Source organism: Eulemur rufifrons, chromosome 23 (genome assembly GCF_041146395.1).
Source record: "Eulemur rufifrons isolate Redbay chromosome 23, OSU_ERuf_1, whole genome shotgun sequence".
Classification (NCBI taxonomy): domain Eukaryota; kingdom Metazoa; phylum Chordata; class Mammalia; order Primates; family Lemuridae; genus Eulemur; species Eulemur rufifrons.
The window spans coordinates 22,130,864-22,148,602 of NC_091005.1; positions in this window are offsets into that span (position 1 = coordinate 22,130,864).

Here is a 17,739-nt window from a genome sequence, read left to right on the forward strand (position 1 = left end):
TTCCAAAGACTTAGACTAAAAAAAGTGGTAAAATATAAGTATTTTTTCATATTGATTATATGTTGAAATGATAATAGTTTAGATACACTTGTTTAAATAAATCATAGCCTAAAAGTAATTCCATCTGTTTCTGTTTACCTTTTTAAATGTGGCTACTAGAAAATTTAAAATTAATTACATGTGTGGCTTTTCTTTCTTTTCCTCTTCCTCTTCTTCCCCTTTTTTCAGAACTGCAGTGGCTATGCATGTCTTCCAGTGTAGAAACTAAAGAAGAATCTGGGGTGGGCACAGGAAGGACATCTTTTATGCAATGAGACCATGAAGGTGGTGTACTAAGTCTTAGTTTTTGTTCATTTGTTTCTTTGCAAGTACCAGATATTGAAATAACTTATTAAGCAAAATGGGGATTAATTAGAAAGACAATGGGTAATTCATAGAATTGATGAGAAGGCTTGAGAGAAAGGCTAGGTTAAAAGGACAGAAACCAGGGCAGCCCAGGGGATCTAAGAAGCAGAAATGAACTTAATGCCACTGTGAGAATGGGTGAGCACCAAGTGATTTCTCTGCTCTTAGGGCACTCTACTGAAGTTTCCAAAATCAAGGAGAGAATTTTGTTATGTCTTAGTTAAGGGAGGGTAGGGCCTGATTTACAATCCCACAAGACTGTACACAATGGGAGAGGGTAACTCCTAAAGAGAGGGTAAGTACTGTTCCTTGAGGAAGAGATAGTCACTATAATAGTCAAAACAGCAAGGCCATGAACAGATCCCCACTTATGGTAGGAAGAAGGAGAATTATGTCGAGACAGCCCAGAGGACAAATAAATGGTTGACTGTCAGTTGGGAAACTCTAAACTGATGTCCAGCATCAAATCTATCTCACAAAATGTGCTACCTCTCCCTGTTTCCTTCATTAAGCAAGTGTTTATTGGCTGCCTGTTATATGCACATTGTGACTCCAGGTCAACCAGTTTAAAAACATAGTAGTGTAATATTAATACATATCTTCTGTTCTTACATTCAGTTACTTATCGAGTTCTGTCAACGACTTGTTCATGGGTATTGTGATTAAGTCAGAATATTAGTGCTGGAAATGGCCTTATTTGACATCCAGGTAATGCCTAAATATCAGTCAGTCATGAGAATGACCAGGGGAAATTAATATAATTTAATATGAGATTAATATCAAATGAATATCAAAAATAGAAAACATTCCTGATTCTTTGGGTGATTCTGATGATCAGCCAGGGTTTAGAAACTACTAAGGTAGATGGACCTTCTAATTATATATACCAACTTACGTTAACCAGTCAGAATTCAGGTTTGTTAACATTCCATTTAGTTTTCTTTTTACGTTTTTTCCCCTTTCATCCCTTCCATTGCTGTGAGCCTATCCCTGAATTTATGCCTAAATCTTATTATTTTATGTCTGTCTGACTGCCATAGACTCCTATTATTTATTTATTTATTTGTCTTCTGCCTTTTTCATTCTTTCATTTAACAGACATTTTTGAGCATCTCTGATGCTTCTGGCCCTTTGGTAGTTGCTGGGGAAACCACCCATCCCCTGAGAGTATGCCACAGCAAGGATATAGGTCCTAAATGCTATCATAGAGATAGAAGCTGTGGCAGGAAGCCTAATCTGGATTTGAAGAGCTTTGAGAGCCTACCTTGGGGAAGTGGCATCTAAGGTGAAACCTCAAGATGAGTTACAAATTTGTCAGACAAAAAAGAGAAAGGGGCATGGAGGAGGGAAGGATGTTTCAGTCAGATGAGAGGATGTGAATGATGCCTGTTCATGAGTGACAAGTCTGGAGAGGCAGGCGAGGGCCAGGTCCTAAAGGCCATGTGTTAAATTGGTAGGATCTTATTTGAAAGCCACTGTGAAGCTATTGAAATGTTTTAAGCAGGAGAATGACACCACTTAAAAATTGCACATTTTCAAGGATCTCATAAGTTTATAAAAAAAAATAATTTGCACAATAAAATTATGTCATTCTTGGGCTTGGTGGCTTACTCCTAGCACTCTGGGAGGCTGAGGCAGGAGGATTGTTTGAGGTCAGGAGTTTGAGAATTATGTCATTCTTAAGATAACTGACTGAAAGAGGAGTAGAGAAATGGAGGAAAGAAAAAAATGGACAGGGAGAAATCCTGACTCAAGCCATTTAAAAGATTCTTTTAGATTACTCTTCCTAATTTCTTTCAGACCAACTTCCTATTGTAACTAGTTAATCCTATCACTTACAAGATAAAATCCAAACCAAGGTCAAGGCCTAAGGGTTAAAGTTTTCTACACCTGCATTCTAGTCTTATCTCCTAGCTTTTTATTCCCTGTCTTCTGTCTCAATTTACTCTCCTCTAAGCAAATTGATCTACTCACCATCCCTCCAAACATTCCATATTTACCCTCCATGTAAATATATACACTGCCTTCTCTTCTGGAGTGATACCTAGAATAATGTTTTTGATTCTTTTAACTTTTCAAATCCTACCTATCTCTCAGGGCCCACTTCAAATTTACATCGTCCTCTTACATCAACTGAAAGTAATGATATGGCTGTTTTACAGTTTCAGTGGGTAATTACACACAACCTTTTATTGTTACCTAAAATGATTGCAGGTACAGGAGGGCAGTTCTGAGTTTTATACTTATGTGAATGTTTCACAGCTTCAAGCATAGATCTTAATATACTCAATAATACTTACTGTATTAATAAGTGAAAAAACTGCTGCTTAAAATAAGTGAGACAGCATTTTTAAAAATTGTACACATCCTTTAATAATTTATAAGCCCCAGAATACCAAACAAATTCTATCTAGCTGAGTTGATAGGTTTTTTTTTTTTAAGTTTTTCATTTTACAAAAGAAAAATAAATGAAAGGCCAAGGGCGAGGTAATGAAATCAGCTTATTTTCCTGTACTAATTTTATTCAGACTGTTCTGTTCAGTTAAAAGAGATATGATATCTTTGGACTTTATGAGGAAATTTCTAAAGAAGCAGTTGCTATGGGGATTATGAAGAGAAAAATTTTTTTAAGAAATCACCAATTCATGCAAATGAAGCCACCAGGTCTAAACCTGGAAGACATTTGGAAGGGATGGAGGAGGTTCTCAGAAAAAGAATAGAAATGAAGTGTTAGGGAACATGTTATGACTGTGGAAATCAGCCACCGCTGAGATGGATGTTTATTTTCTCCAAGGGAAAGGGTAATTTGTGTGTTTACCAATAAGAAGGAAAAAAGAAATGTCTTAAATCAGATGACTGGAGAGACCAGCCTTCTCTTTACCTATGACAAGTTCTTACTCCTAGGAAAGGAGAGACCAGGTTATAAAACTCAAAGCCGATAGTTGAAAAGGAGGCTGCTGGGACTTTGAACCAAGTCAAGAGCAGTGGCTGTCACCTTTTTATATCTCTCTACCACTCTAAGAATTTGTGTTCCACCATTACAAAAACAAAAAGCTCATATTTTTCATATAAGGGCAGTCATATGTTTGTAGCTATTTTGTTATTTATTATTTGTATGTAGTAAGTTTTGCAGACGTAAAAGTGCATTTTGCCTTTTGAAGCAATTTTTTCTGTTACTACTTTAAAATAGAAACAAAAAACTCCTCTCCTAGAAGACTACCTGTATGTTGAGAGTATGCCTGAAAAATTAAAGGCAAGTGCATTTAGCCTTGCATACTCGCCAGGTGGTGTAGGTTGATGGAGAGTGAATTCTAACTTCTAATGCTGGTTCTGAGTCTCTCTCAGACTACTTTATCCCATTGGTGTTCTCACCATAGTTGGAATGGAGTTATGTGACAAAAGTGAGCAATTAAAAGAAAGAAATCAAAGTTCTCTTTTTGAAGCCCTGTAAAGAACAGTTCTAAGTTTGTAGCTTTTTTTTTTTTAGATAGCAATGATGTTTTGTGATAAAGCTAATATCTAATTAGATTCTTTTGATTAAAAAATGATTAGTTTTCAAGTTATATTACAAAAGTAATATATTTAATTGTAATCAATATAAAAATATAGAAATGTACAAGGTAGAAAAATGAAAGTCTCATCTACTTCATTTTCCCAACTCCCATTCCCCAGAAACTTCCATTAAATCCTTTGGCTTTGAAAATTTTCACTAGAATACTCTTTAAATAATCTGCTCTTTTTCTGTTGAATTGTTTTAAGAAAGATATCTGTTTCTTATAATAAGCAGGTATCACAAAGTGTTATAATCTCTTTTCCTTCTCAAATATACCTACAAACGTTTATTTGTTTTGTTGTGTTTTTCTGTTGAGTGATATTTGGCCATGGCTTACTACCACCATTGGGTGGCAGTCTATATTGCAACCTCTTAAGCAGTGAATTCATGCTTCTCATTGGGTTCCGTGAAATCCATTTTACAAATGACAACTTTGCACAGATGTTTTTAAATGAAGTGTTAAATAAATTTTTCCTCTTGTTCCTAACAAGAATGAGAGAGAGAGAGAGAGAGAGAGAGCGCGCGCGCGTGAGAGAGAGAGGACGTGCACAAGAGTGCACAAAGGAAATGCCTAGTGACCAGAAGTCTTGGAGAAAATCCTCTCTTCCATTAAGCCATTTCGTTCCTGCCCTTCTACTCTCAACAGCTCAAGAGCCACTGAACCCTCTTAACTCTGTGAGGATCAAATGAGATAACATGTGTGAAAACACCTTACCAAATGTACAAAGCTGTGTAGATGTGAAGGATGGTTACTACAGAACAGAAGCAGGTTGCTTTTATGTCCACTTTTATTGGCATGGTTGGTTTTTAATGTAGTAGGATATATGAATTAACTACCATAAATCCAGATCTGTACTATTGCATATCTTTATTTTCTTTAAATCCACTTAAGCCTGCATCTAAGATCTCATCATACTTATGGGCTGGCAGAGGTTAATCTAAATATTTATTAGTGCTTTCCTGTCCCAAACATGGTACAAAGGTTCAGGATCTTAAATGATACCAAAGCGTAGGTGAAGATCCCTCTGGTCATTGATCATTGGATCTCACTGGGTAATACAGAGGTATCCGTTGTCCATCCATCTTGATCCTTTTGGATTCTGCTTCTCCCCTGCTTTCAGTCCATGTCTGGTATCAGAAATCTTTGAAAAGACTGGAGCCTAGCATCCTAAATTTCTAGGTACACTACATGTTTGTCTCTTGTCAGATTCTGTGTCTCACTGGAACTTCTGAACTCTGACCTTTTCCCATTATTGAGAAAATTTCCTCTTTTCCCCCACTCTTTTTTTTTCTTTCTTTCTTTTTTTTTTTTTTTTGAGATAGGGTCTCACTCTGTTGCCTAGGCCCAGGCTGGAGGGCAGTGGTCCAATAATACATAGCTCACTGTAGCCTTGAACTCCTGGGCTCAAGTGATCCTCCCACCTTAGCCTCCCAAGTAGCTAGCACTACAGGTGCATGTCACCACAGTCAGCTAATTTATTTTTTGTAGAGACAGGATCTTGCTGTGTTGGCTAGGCTTGTCTCAAACTCCTGGTCTCAAGTGATCCCTCTGCCTCCCAAAGTGCTAAGATTATAGGCATAAACCACCTTCCCTTTTTTTGCCCTAGAAAGTACTGGTCTGTCCCGTCTGCCTCCAGGCTATAGGGACATGCCTCTTCAGTGTGTATAGGCTTTTACAGAAGTCAGGAAGAATTGCAGAATTCAGACAGTTTCCCCTCTATGCCCTATAAATCTCCTCTCCTGTCGCAGAGGCAAGAGATATTAAGGGCCTGGTGGGCTCTTTGGAAATGTTGAGGTATGCATAGAGCAAAACACAAATTAAAGACCCCCAAAATTATTCTGCTCCAGTGGCATAACAAAGACCTTCTCTTGGCTTCAGCACGGCAAAGTTGTGGTGAGTACACTCCAGATTGTATGTGTCCTTCTATCTGGGTGGACAGAACCTTCTACATTATCTTGATTTCTTGACTACATGTAGACTAAATAATTTTTCCTTTTTCCATCCAGCTGCAATAATTCCAATATAAGAGAAAAAGGAAAACACTTCATTAACTCTAAAAAACAATAATTATAATACTTTATAATTTGCACTTGTTGATAAATAGCTCCCATAACATTAGTGAACACTGCTTCTCTGGGCTGGTTATCATATTTGAATTTTTATAGCATCGTTCAGACTATGAGGAAGCTAAGTTACTTTTTGTTTATGCTGCTTAGGGATGGGTGTTAGGAATGATTGGTCTTGGTTAAATTATTATCTAATCAGTCAGGAATTAATTGCTGTGATTTAAAGGTATGGCTGTTTGGCATTGAGGAGATAGATTTTAAGGAGAGAAAGTGTTTAAAAATTTTTATTATGGAAAATTTCAAAAATATTCAAGAGTATAGAGACTAGTTTAATTAATCCCCATATAGTCATCAACCAGCTTAATTATCAACTCATGGCCAATCTTGTTTTATTTATGTTTCCCAGTTTTCCTCTCTCCATCTCTATTTCAGTTTGAAGCTAATGCTGGACCTCATATAATTTATCTGTAAATATTTCAGTAGATATTTCTGAAAGGTAAGGACTTAAAACATAATCACTATGCCATCATCACACTTAAAAGTTAAGCAATGAAAGGACACTTTTTAATGATCTCCTTATTTTCATCAGTTATATTATTATCTCCTTATCATTTAAAATTTAATATTAAATTTAAATCAATGGAATAAATCTACACATACTAACATATCCTGAAAGAGATCCAGAATATTAGTGAAAGAGCAAGTAACAGAATAACTTGTATAACATGGCTTAGTTTCTATTTTAAAAATTGTAAAAACTATATTTATGTTTGTTTAAACTAGGAAAAGGGTTAGAAGCATATACCCCAAACGAAGAACAGTGTTTTTTTAAAAAAAATTTTTAATAGATTTAGAGGGTATAAGTTGAATTCCATTACATGTTTATATTGTATAGTGATGAAGTCTGGGCTTTTAGTGTACCTATCACCCGAATAGTATATGTACCCAATGTGTAATTTTTCATCCTTTCCCCTTTCCCTCATCCTCTTTAAGTCTCCAATGTCCATCATACCACTCTGTGTAGGCATAGCTTAGCTCCCACTTATAAGTAAGAACATGCAGCATTTATTTTTCTGTTCTTGAGTTACTTCAGTTAGGATAATGGCCTCCAGTCCCATCCAAATTGCTGCAAAAGACATTATTTTATTCTTTCTTATGGCTGAATAATATTCCATGGGGAGTGTGTGTGTGTATATATATATATATATATATGGAATATATGGTATCTATATACTATATATATGAAATATATGGTATCTATATACCATATATATATGCACACACCACATTTTCTTTATCCGCTCATCAGTTGATGGGCACTTAGGTTATTTTTAAAGTAAGAATGATTACAGTTGATATTGGGAATGGGGAAAGGACTCTCACTTTTAACCTATTCTGCAGTATTTTTAAATTTAAAAGTGTATATTATTTTTGGAATTAAATTTTCAAAAGAGTTTATGAAAGGAAGAACTTAAATTATGTCAGTAAGTAGGCCAGGCGCGGTGGCTCATGCCTGTAATCCTAGCATTCTGGGAGGTCGAGGCGGGTGGATCGCTCAAGGTCAGGAGTTTGAGACCAGACTGAGCAAGAGCGAGACCCCATCTCTACTAAAAATAGAAAGAAATTATCTGGCCAACTAAAATATATATAGAAAATACTAGCTGGGCATGGTGGCACATGCCTGTAGTCCCAGCTACCCGGGAGGCTGAGGCAGTAGGATTGCTTAAGCCCAGGAGTTTGAGGTTGCTGTGAGCTAGGCTGATGCCACGGCACTCACTCTAGCCCGGCCAACAAAACGAGACTCTGTCTCAAAAAAAAAAAAAAAAAAAAAAAAGAAAAGATTATGTCAGTATGTGAAATGAGAGACATTCTCAGGTCAGCATGTTCTATCCAAAATTGTCCCTTCAGTTGGATGATCTTACTCCTGGGTTAATAAGAGTAGCAGCTAGATGTGTATATAGTGCCTGGCACATGGCCAGCACTCTAGATAAGTGCTTTCAATCTAGTGATTTATTTCTTACCATAACTCTTAGAGGTGGGCATTGCTATTGTTCCCATTTCACAGATTAAGAAACATGATCTAGAGCAGTTAAATTACTTGTCAGAGGTTGGAAGAGGCTCACCCAGGCTTGGTCCTGAGCTGGTGGGACTCCTTGTCTATGCTCCAGTCACTTCATGGATCATTCTACTACCTATTACAGAGTGTATTTTGTTATTTCAGTTCATACTTGTTTGACTCTTTTCTTGTTGAATTTCCATATTAGCTTTAACTATTTAATTTTATTATGAACTCAGTGGCTCAGGCAAGACAAAGTAATTCCTCCCATTTTATCCCTTATCCATAGAATCTGATTGGCCTGAAGGATGAAACGGAGAAACAACCCAAAAGAACTTCAGGTCTTTTTTGATTTAGGAAGCATTTAAATGACAAGCAGATGGTTCTTGTCATCAATGGCTTTCTGTATTGTTCTCCTAACCTTTTTTCTTGGTGGAAAATGTCATAAAGCTCTTAATTTATATATTCCATAAACATAGGACAAAGATATAGCAAGTATATGGGAATAAAAATGCCCAGCACTTTTATTTGGAATACATTCCAAATTATCGATGTAAACAAGCTGTTACTATCTTTTTAAGCAAGTTATTATGGATTGGCCCTTGCATACTGTAGCAAATTTATTTTTTACAATTTGACCTCAGTATCCACAATGCTTTGGGATTTTTGGTTATTTTTTGTTCAGGAATAACAAATTAACTATATTATTTAATATAAGAATGTGATTAGGAAAGCAAATTAATCTATAAAACAATATACCCCCCCCTTGCACAAACACATAGCATGATGCATAAGTTATTTTTGTGTTCACAGCACTATTTCCCTTACCTATTGGAGATAATTGAGTTATTACTGTGTACCCACAAGATAACTGTCAATACTCTAAAGAAAATTGATCTTTAACAAAAATTTGCTGATTTTTGTATTCAAGTGACTAAGAAGAAAATATTCTATCTTTTGTACTCCTCTGCTCTAGCCATTTCATCAGGGTTGTAGGAGCTGGGTTGAGAAAGCACCCCTGACAAGACAGAATTTCCAGAACTTAGACCACTTGATGTCCCTCTTTACACACAGTGAAACAATACACCAAAGATGAACTACTTCACAGACCAAAGGAAGATACTGCCCAATCCTGCTTATATTCTTAAAATAAGATTAGAGACTTTAATGATTTAGATTAAAAATTTTGCCCTTCAGACAAGCTGAATTGTAGACCATTCTAGTGGGTAGTTCACAGTGTTCAGAGAAATAAATTTAACATTAATTCTTCTGCAAATGTATACATCTCCTATGTGCCTCTGTGTTTGGATACCCCAAAGAGGATATTTTGAGAAATCCTATAAATACTCATAATCATGTTTGGTGAGATGGTTTAAAATAATTTAATAATTTGTTTCAGATAGAGGAGACTTTTGCTCTGAAGGGAGAAGAATTTTCCACTGTTTTTTGTCATGAAATATTGTAGTATGCTTTGAAAGATCTTAAGTTAATTCAGGAGCCATATCATAGGAAATTCAATTCTGAGTAGGCTACCTTCTAGGTAGGTCTCTCACACCAGTGTCTGGGGCATCTCATCAATGTAGGTCTGAAAAACTGTAACCTTATTCCTCTAAGGAGATATATTTTTCCTGTAATGTATATCATGATTGGCTTTTTGGTTCTTTCTTCTTCTGAATCACCTTGCAGTTGTTACTTAGAAAGTCCAGATGTGGGTGTTCAGTTGTGTGATAAATGTAATCATAATATAAACATTTGGCAGAGGAGGATGTCCATGAGGTCACGGGTTTCATGACATTTTAAGTGTTAGGGCTGGAAATGTTCTTAAATATCTCTACTCAGATTCTTCATTTACTTTATTAGGAAACTGTAGCCCCAACAAGTTTAGGCAACTAGTGGCAATTCCAGGACTAGAGAGGTGGGATTGCACCGTGGTTAAGTGCTTTAGCTCTGAAGTTGTGTGATCTGAGTTTGAATCTTGCCGCTGACGTTACTAACCATGTAACCTTGTGCAAGTTACGTAATCTGTCTGTGCTTCAGTGTCCACAACTGAAAATTAGATAATCATAGCACCTAATTTATGGGGTTATTGTGAGGATTAAAAATTAAATGAATATAAATTAAACACTTAGTACAGTGCCTGGTACATAGTGAGTACTCAATAGTGCTATTGGAATTAGAATTTATAATATGTCTCCTACTTCTCAGTCGATTGCTTTATAGTTGTACCACAATTTCTCTCCTGACATCCTTTAAACATAGTAAAATATTTCAATGGTATTATTTCTCATTAGAATTAATTAGATATTTTAGAAAAGAGTTCACATATGAAAAGTATCACCTTAACCATTTATTTCCATGTGGGAGATGGCCATGTAATAAATGAAGAATTTAGAATGAAGTAAAAAATGAAGCAATGTATATCTGAATATATTCAGGTAATACCCTGTATAATACATTATTTTTAATACAGCCATGATTCCTAATTTGCATAAACAATTGACCACTTCAGTAACTTAGATAAATTGAACACAATTAACCAATATAAACTTATTACAAATGCACATCTGGAATGTAAAACTGTTACTGGAAACTCATTGGGACTCAAATTTCCAGTAAAGGGAATGCTTGATTTTTCAATAAAAGAGGAAATATCTATTTTGAGTCCATGTAGATGATATGGATTTAGCAATGATTTGTGCTTCAATTATAATCACTTACAGCCTTTTAAAGAGAGATTTATTTCTTTCCAGCTCTCTATGAAGACATATCACTATAACAACAATGGCTAATCTTAGATATATGATACTGTCCACCTATTAAACTGTGTAGTAACCCTGTGAATTGAGCCACAGTAAATTGAGTTAAGCTTTACTTCTATTCTTATTAGATATGTGTGGGAAACACTTTAGGTTGCCTACTCCACTGTCATTCTCACCAGCCTTGTTTCTTGTATTAAAATAGTAGAACTCTAATTTTTCTCAAATATTGGGCCATCATGTGTTTTAGTGGAAGCTGAGGTTCCCATCAGCCTTGAGAGGGGGTGAATCTTAAATAGCCTAAACCAGACATTCTAATTATTACCCTTCCAGTGATTGATTTAGACATGGGTTTTTGATATAAAAAATTGGTCTTTGGCCAAGATGCTGGAGGTGGGGATTGCTTCTGTGTAAAATTTACACTTAGAAGAAAACACTTCTGCCTCTGATTGTTGTCATCTTTACATGATGCCTGGAATTACAAGAAGCCATCTTAGGACCTTGAGGAGAATCAGCCTCAGAGGACAAGCCAACAGGGCTTGTCCTCTGGGCAAAGCAAACTGGAAGTGAATGGAACAGATGGGGCTTGTTAAGTGAGACCCTTAGGAAGGTCCCCGGGTGAGGCCTCAATTCTTGACATTGCCGCATAGTGATTTCTTCTTCTCTTGGTAATAAACAGACTAGTAGCCCGTTACCATTCTTGAAAAGAATCTGGATCCTTGTTGACATTGGTGAATTACCAAGTGAACTCGCCAGCAGCCACTCTACCCCTGAACTTCCTGCTTTGTGATATAATAAAAGTCATCACTTAATCCAATTTTAGTTGGCCTCCTGTTTTCAACAGAAAATACACTAAGTGAAACCATGTGAAGTCCCTTAAATATAGTTCTGATTTCTTTGTATTCTTTGATCATAGTTGCCAGAATGAGCTGAAGTCTGAAAATTACCAGGCATAGCATGGGCTTCGTCTCTCGTGGTTCCACTTGACAGTTATCACTATTACAATGTTTGTAAGTATTTCAACTTATTTAACCAGTGATATGTCTTTATACTTGAGTTAGAGTTTTAGGTACAATATTGTAAATATTAAATTACGAAATTATTAATCTCATAAGGTACCTTTTGTGTTGCAGTTTCTTTTTCCCCTCTTAAGCTCTTTGGGTACAACCATGGGGCTCAGTACGCTTACGGAGGTCACCTGAATGGGGCATTACCTCTGTCAGCACAAGGAATGATTTAGACCTTTTGTTACATTAGCACAGCCATCTCCTTTAACAATCCATCTCCTGATGGATTGTTTCCTAAAAAAAATGCTTAATTTAGATGTCTTAAAATTAACTTTCCTTTTTTCAGTGATGAGTAGAGAATCATGTAATAGCAACTGTAGATTAAGAAGACTGAACATACGTGAATCAAGATTGGTGTTGTGTTAAATGAAACAAAATTAATTAGACATATGTTTAACATTTTTCTGGTGAATGGTTACTAGACATAGATGTTAATTGATTCATGTAAATCACCAGGGTTATATTTTATGGGAGTCTTTTAAAATAAATGCAGTTGGATAATGATCAAGTCTATGGGGAGGTCTCTCCCCCTTTAGAAAGTATTCCTCAATTATTTCACTCCTGAATAAGTCACTGCATTTTGGCTGCCATTACTTTACTTGTCCTTAGCATGTATAGTTACTGACGGAATAGTATCCACTCCCCTGCCGCCCTTTTTACCATGTGAGTAATTTTCTTTGAATGCTGTGTGGTTTCATCGAGAGGTTTATCCTTGGACTCACTAGGGACCAAACCATGAATGTAGGGAATGGAGTCTCATTTAAGGGTGATACTGTGCAGTCAGGTATTTCTGTCAGTTATCTGGGCAAAGCAAACTGGAAATGAATGGAACAGATGGGGCTTGTTAAGTGAGACCCTTAGGAAGGTCCCCGGGTGAGGCCTCAATTCTTGACATTGCCGCATAGTGATTTCTTCTTCTCTTGGTAATAAACAGACTAGTAGCCCGTTACCATTGTTCTTAATCCAAGAACAAAACTCCTGTGCCTTTTCTGGTAGACAGGCTGTTGTATATCTACATTGAGGAATAAAATAAGAAATATCTACATAAAGCTTGAGATACACCTGCTTATGCCTAAAGCTCGTTCATTTAGAACACCTGCCTGCCAGCACTTTTTAGTAGGTATGTCTGTCTATAGAGAGAGATTGGTGAGAAACTTGTTCCTTCCTGTCCAATATAAGGCAAAACAAGGTTGTGGCTGGATGTCACTGTGGGTTTTTGATTTCTGCCTATAGAATAGTAAAACTTTTCCGAGGACTCTTGGTGTATTTGCTGAGAAACCTCTGTTCAACTCAACCCCTATAGAAACTCACCAGCAGGGGGTGAAGCTCCTTTCCACTCTCTAATCCTTAATTGAGCAATGCCAGCTTTGTATGATGAGAAATTCCCATCTTCAGGCAGAATAATGGAAGCAGTATAATATTGAGATTTTTTTTTTGGCATTGCATTTGATAGGAAATAAGATGCATATAAGGTTGTTTTATGAGTCTCTATTTTCTGGCATCCTGAAATTTCTTCCCAATCATCATATAAAGAATTAAAGTACAGCTTTTGCTAGAGATGAGAGGTATCCCTAATTTTAAAAAATACTAGAGACGGCCCTAAAAATTCTGTCTTTAATGGCATCCATGATGCCCACAGCCTCAGATTAGTCTAAACTACTAGGTCCTTTGGGGAGTAAGAATGGGAATATTCATTCTTATTATTGGGGAGCAAGAGGTTTCTGTAGCTATTGTGTTTGACTCTAGAATCTTGACTGCTTTTATAAATCTTGCACAAAGTGCAACAATGAAGTATTTTTGAAAATTTTAGTCTATCTCATTTATGTTAAGGAGTGCCAAGAAAATCGTATGTGTGAAACAGCAGGGCAGAGTTACGCTCAATTGGTCAGCCCCTCTATCCTCTTGGAGAAGCTCCTTCAAGTGCTGAAAGCATTCAAGTTCTGTGTGAAAGGAGGTGAAATTCTCAGTGTAGTGACACATAGAGTCCCATCCAGTTATGTAATAAATCACATTAGTTTTCACATTTCAGAGTATTCTTACATGCTTTGCAAGTGTTTTTGTCCAGTTTCTACCACAGATTGTACCTCCTTTTGAGCAAATAGATCTGTATTCTAATTCTTTTGTGTTCTTGCACATGACACACACTGCAAATTGCAGGGATTCAGTAAGTCCTGATTACTACTCAGTTTTAACTGATAGATAAGACAGTTCTTTAAAGGTTACAAAAACCTTTAGCAATTAGCAGCAGGAACAGTCTTAAGCTTTTTTCTTAAGGAAGCTTTAGGGAAGGATGTGAAAACATTTCAGTTGTCTTGGTAGTATTCTTCCTATGATTTCCGCCTCTTAAAGAAGGTAACAATAGACATAATTTAAGCACTTTAGCTACTGTCATCTAGTTAAGCACATAATTGTCCCATATACACTTTCATTTATACATCCCTTGTGGATCATACTCTGCTTCTTGTTTTGTTTTTCAGCATATTTGTTTTATTAGTTCAAACGCCAGTTTTCCTGCCCAGTCAAGTAAGGTGTAAAGCACAGGAGGGAGGCTGGGTCTTTCCGGTGTCAAGACTTCTCTTTCTCTTTGGTTCATTTGATCCATTCTTTGGCCCCAATCTCTAGAGTGCACACCTGTCCCACAATTAGCATTTAATGGCAACCACGAGGCCCATAGTTTCAGAGATATGCAGGGACTCAACGCTGCAGCTGAAGGAAGAAGCAAACACACCAAAATAGATGTGCCTTGGTTAATGAAGATCACTGATGAAAATACTCTTTTTTTTTTCTTGTGGACATGCTGGGATTTTAGAACTGATGCCATTAATCAATCTGCACTAAAACAGAAACAGTTGCAAATATGTAATATAGAGTATCAGTGGAATAAAAACCAAACCTTTAACTAAGCCTGATTTTTTTGAAGTTGGAAAATGTTGCCAGCCTGTTTTTGATGTAATTGAAAAATGTTTAGAAGCTTTCCTGAAGAGTTGATTAATATATCAAAATCAAAAAAGGCAATTTTGAGTCTAATTTTGTTTGTTTACTGTGTAATACAGGATTCTTGGCTTTGCAATTCTGCCATGCAGGGTGAAAAATGACTGTCAGTGTGAAACAAAGTAGTCTATTCAAAGGAACATTGTGTCTAATAGGGAACAGCTGATACCAGCCCAATGCATGATATCTGGAATTACAATATTGTAATCAGTCTGATTGGTTCCTTGTGGGCAGAGTAGAGGGTTAGATTTGGCCAAGGGGGGAAGTCTTTGCCCCACTCACCTCTTGGTATAAGAACCTCAAAGTGAGGTATTGTTGGGGTGGCATTCTGGTCCAAGGTGGAGGAACAAGGATAGTTTAGGATCTTGATAAGCTGCATAGATGAGTGCATCCTTGCGTGTACACACTAAGGTAGAAGAGATGTCATGAGGGAAGGGTTGGCATAGCTCCTGTAGAAGGGCCTGGAATTTTTGATGATGCTCCAAGAAGCTTTTCCAATGCCTTCTTGATTTTCTAAATCTGAATGAACTAAAATAGGTAATTATACATTGGCACTCAGCTTTTGGAAGAAGAAGCCTTAGTTCAAGAAAACTTGCTGTGCAAGAAAAAAATGAACGAATTCTTATCAAGAGTTTCCACCCCTTTGGTTGAAAACATGAGTATTCAAAGAGAGAGAGAGATGCCTGCCTCAAAGTGATCTTACATCTTCATTTCATAATTTTCCCCATTATTTTATTTATTTATTTTTTATTTTTTTTTCTTCTTTTCTTTTTTTCTTACCACAGGCAAATGTGTAGAGCAAATTTTCCCCATTATTTTAATCATTGGCATCTCCTCAAAAGTACAATATTTTTGTGGTAATATCTGCTAGATTGTCTTTAAAACCCAGAAACACAAAAGTCTCTTATAGAATCACAGGTCTTGTTTCGAGGTTCAGAAAATAAGGTCATCTTATGTAGAAAGAGGTTGGAATGAAAAAAAACGAAAAAAAAAAAAAAAAACAAAACCTAATTTCCCACTCCTTTGGGTAGGTACTGAAGTGTCCAGGCCTGATTGTCATGTGGCCTCTGTTTGAATATCTCTACTAACAGATTGAGAGCTCATAGCTCAGAAGGCATCTAATTATTAGTAAGCTTTGTATTTTTAGCCAAACCTATTTCATGTAGCCCTACTCATCAGGAACAATAGAAAACATCCTCTTTTTTTGTATGACAGTCCTTCAGCTATGAGAATGAATATCTTTATATCTCTGAGTCTTTTCTCCCCCAGGCTGAGGTTCACCAAACTCTTTAATAATTTCATTTATAATGAGATTTTTACTATTCTGGGGACCTTCACACTCTATCTCAATTTTGGTTTTCCTGTTCTAGCTTCTGTAGAATAAAACTGGAACTCTCTTCCCTTTAGAAAAATCTCTGACAATGCTGTTTAAGATTGTTTTAGTTCATTTGACAGCCACATCTTACTGTTGGCTTAGACCAAGCTTGTAGTCAATTGATGCCTCTTGGTCTGTTTCAAATAAATGACTAGTCCTCTCACCACCTGTGCATTTGATTCTTAAAATTGGTATATGGGACTTTACCTTTATACCTAATATATATGTTTTTTTGAATTCTGGCCTGCCATTAAAATCTGTCAAACTCTTATAAAATCTTGATTTTTCATCTAAGGTACTGCTTTTCCTGTCAGCTACAAATTTAAGTAGGTTTCTCATATTTTTATAAGTGTTATCATAGTATTATAAAAAAGGATGCACTTTTTGGTGACACAGATCTTGGAGTTAAATCCTGGCTTCATCATGTACCCACTGTCTGAGGTTGGGCAAGGTTTCTTTTTTAAATTTATTTTTTAATTTTTTTATTTTCAAGACATGTTATTGATCCAACCATACAAAAAACTTCTACCACCATCTCTGCCACCACTTTCTTCCAAAAGGTAGTGGAGTGAGAGGGTGTGAGAGAATAGATTAAGCAAGGACATGCCTCTAGGAGCCATTTTACAAAATGCAGAGGTACAGAGGAAGGAGACAACACAAAAATAGCAACAGATAAAAGGGGCTAATAGAACCACAAACACAACACACAGTTGAGCAGTAGAGGGTTGACATCTATGCTGCTTTAGTGTGGGGGAACACTGGAAGAGAGAACCCCAGATTTTCTTACAGCCTCAAAGGCTGTTGGTTCCACCAGGGCAGTATCTTCTCTCCACGTGCCAGGGAACTGAGAGAAGTGGGGGAAGGGGGTAAGATTTAAACATACTGAGCCCAGGTTATTCATCTGAAAGTGAAGATAATTTCTACCTCTTAGGTTTGCTGTGAACATTTGCAATACTATAAGAGCCTAGTACATTCCTATCACATAGTAGGTAATGGTGATGGTGGTAATAATGATAAATGTCTTTTTATGTCAATTTTCTTATTTTTTTCTCCTTATGTGGGTCAGAGTTAATGTTTTGGATAGAGCCAAGGACAGAACTATGTAGCCACTAGATACCATTCTCCAAGTTGACGTACATTAATTGACAAATATTATTGTCTAGTAAATATTTGTTGAGCACAACTATGTTTCAGTACTCTTCTAGTGACTCAGGACATAGTGGCAAAAAAGACAGCAAAGTCCTTGCCCTCATGGAGCTAATATTCAAAAGGGCAGGGCTACCATATAACATGGGATATCATTCATGTAGAATTTGTTTGCTCTGCAAGTGGAGGAGATAGACAAATTATTTGTGTATAAATAAATGTAATATAGGAAATATTGTATATAATACAATGCCAGATAGCCATGAGAGCCAGACTAAACATCATATATATATATATATATATATATATATAAAAACTCATAT